Source organism: Erpetoichthys calabaricus, chromosome 4 (assembly GCF_900747795.2).
Source record: "Erpetoichthys calabaricus chromosome 4, fErpCal1.3, whole genome shotgun sequence".
NCBI lineage: Eukaryota > Metazoa > Chordata > Cladistia > Polypteriformes > Polypteridae > Erpetoichthys > Erpetoichthys calabaricus.
Window position 1 is genome coordinate 223,347,835 of NC_041397.2, and position 2,940 is coordinate 223,350,774.

Sequence of the window (2,940 nt, forward strand, 5' to 3'; positions counted from 1 at the left end):
GTCAGTCAGAAAGACTAAGACTGAAATCTTACTTTGAGTCAGAAAGCGAGCAAATAGCACCACAAATACGGAAAGCCAGTCACATGCATTGGGTTGTTCACATTTTACATCCATACGGCAGTTCCCCTTCAAGTATGAGAAAGCCGACTGCTTTCATCTCATGGACACTCCTGCAATGTCCTGGCAATTTAAAGAAACATTGGTAAAGAAGAATGCACAGAGACCAAACGTGCCGCTAGATGATGCCGCCGTTAACGTCTGTTGCAACGTGCGGCCATCTTGTCGATGATAAGTACGGGGACTTTTTGCAAACGTTGTGTCAGTCAAAAGGTGTCCTGCGCTTGACCAAGGACATTTTTCCCAACCAAACATACCCCACGACCTCCTCCTGGTCACAAAGCAGCCCCATGCCCATTTTGATGGCGATTGGACGCCCAGTGCAGATTTTTATGGCGGATAAACAAACATACATAGACTCTGCTTTATATATTAGATGTTTCTTCGTCATCATTACAGGTGCCTGTTCTAGTACAAACCGGATGAAGGTAAGGACTTGTTTGAACTCCATTCCAGAATATCAGAAATGTGTCAAATGTATCAGACTGATCCAAGTCAATACTGCATTATGACAAAGAGTATTTGATCCACATCCTAACACAATGTGTTATATAATCCCAATGAGTCAGTTACATGGGTGTAGAGCATGACCATGTGCTTTACATAGTTTCTCTTAAATCAAACAGGTGTAATGACTATGATAAGAAGAAGCCAGAATTTATTTAAATAGAGAAAGCAAGGGCGCTCCGGTTTCCTCCCACAGTCCAAAGACATGCAGGTTAGGTGGATTGGCGTTTCTAAATTGGCCCTAGTGTGTGCTTGGTGTGTGGGTGTGTTTGTGTGTGTCCTGCGGTGGGTTGGCACCCTGCCCAGGATTGTTTCCTGCCTTGTGCCCTGTGTTGGCTGGAATTGGCTCCAGCAGACCCCCGTGACCCTGTGTTTGGATTCAGCGGGTTAGAAAATGGATGGATGGATGGATGGATGGATAGAGGAAGCAAGAGAGTAGACCGGAGCCAGGCCAAGATCAGAATACCAAATTGTCAAAATGTGAACCAAGCTACCAAACCAAAACATTATCAAACAATTGGTGTTAAACAAGTCCAAAAAGTCTCTCTGGTCTAATGCCCTTCCCTTACCTTAACTAATTTGAAAACAATTTAGACCATCTTAAAGAGAGGTGGCACAGTGAGTCACATGTGACACCATTGACAATAACGTGGTAGTGACACTAATAGGACCACAGCCATAAAAAAAAAAAAAAATTACAAAATGATGTTGATGATCAAAATAACAGTAAAGAAAATATTTTCACAATGACACTAAGGGCTCGTTTATACTTCACGCTCAGAACGCATACGCATCATGGCTGCCACGCGTTCCCAGCGTTCATTTGACGCGTCCTCTGAGCAGGTCCTCAGAAATTAATGCAACGTGCGCACGAGTTGCAGTACCAGCCGGGGGACGCAGTGTAATAAAAGTTGGAATGTGACGTCAGAGTCTCTGTTTACTATCTACATGTGACAGGAAGCCACTATGCGGATCCTATGGGATCGGTGTGCGCACTTCGATGTTTGATGAATGGTTCGATGTGGTGACGCAAAATGCCGAAATACAGATGCATTCGTGGTGCTTTTATATTCAAGAGTGGCATATTCCCTATGGTAATGACATGATACATTTTGAAAGTCTCACATACCCTGGATTGATGGATTTAATCATTAAACATCCTTTTCAGAGATATTGCGGTAAGGTGTCATCGGAATTTAATGGGTGTTCCAGGCAATTCATAACACAGTGAAGCCGAACCAATTCTCACCGTGATGATATCTCGCACTGCCACCTGGTGGATTCTTCCAGATTTACATAAAGTACGTGCGCAAGTATAAACAGTAAAACGCTTGCATAGCAGGAGCATCCATGCAGCATGCGTCGCGTGAAGTATAAACCCGGCCTAATAAAATAATGATAAAAATATTTAATAACAGTTAAAAAAATAATAGTAGGAGGCAAAAACACCCCAAAATATACACAACACATGGGATGCACTGCCACATAAATGTACACTAATTCCATTTTCTAATTGAAATACCAACAAGCATTCCGATATCAAACTGACTAACACTTGTGCCTGGAAGGAGTTATTTTACTCCCTAAAGATTAAAAGATTTACTAAAGAAGTGTACACTTCATACTTGTATTATTTAATCAACTACGCCCAAAGGAATCAAATTTGTCTAAAATCACCTTACAAGTTGAAATGTTTGCATTCTTTAGTGAACTTTATGCTTAAAAAACACACCCATGCTGTAAATGAGGTTTAAGAATACAACCAAATGAAAGCTCCCTAACACAGGAAAATGGCAGAGGCCTTGTGTGTGCCTGTGTCCAAATAGACAGAGTCTGTACAAACTAATGCACAGACACTTCATCAAAAAACCTTTTTATTCTTAAAGTAGTAGACTGTCTAAGACGTGTTGCTCCTATGGTGTAATTTTAATTGAAAAGTGATATTGAAAGATATAGTAATTTATAACATGTCTCAAGACAACATGGGTGATTTATAATAGTTTATTCAACACCTGTTCTACTAGAAGTGTAAGGGTATTATTTTTTTAAAAATCCCTAGGTATCATTTGCCAATGCCAATATTTCTATTCAGATCTTAAATGAATGCATTTTATTACACATATTATTTACTCATTACTTGAACTACTAGATACTTTTTTTACACAAAACTCTTCTTAATTATACTGAGATACCTGTATATATTCATAATTAAATGGCCAGTATAGCAGTTAGTACTGCTGCCACTGTATGTGGCCTCCATGAGGTGTCTGAATGTTCTTCCGTTGTCTACATCAGCTTCCTTCCACATTCCAAAGA

At 40.2% G+C, this 2,940-nt stretch overlaps 2 protein-coding genes across 3 annotated transcripts in view; both read right to left on the reverse strand.

Annotated features, from left to right (window-relative positions):
• LOC114650606 (P2Y purinoceptor 2-like) overlaps positions 1–2,940 on the reverse strand; it is a 244,288-nt gene that overhangs the window by 116,425 nt on the left and 124,923 nt on the right. Inside the window, exon 2 of one of the 2 annotated variants that reach the window (XM_051926830.1) lies at positions 2,817–2,910. The gene's annotated coding sequence lies outside the window, so the exon portion shown is untranslated. Of the gene's footprint in view, positions 1–2,777; positions 2,911–2,940 lie in introns of both variants that reach the window. The other variant, XM_051926828.1, reaches the window with a different exon arrangement.
• The window catches only part of LOC114650604 (P2Y purinoceptor 2-like), a 146,386-nt gene that overhangs the window by 116,085 nt on the left and 27,361 nt on the right, over positions 1–2,940 (reverse strand). The gene's annotated exons all lie outside the window — the stretch shown is intronic.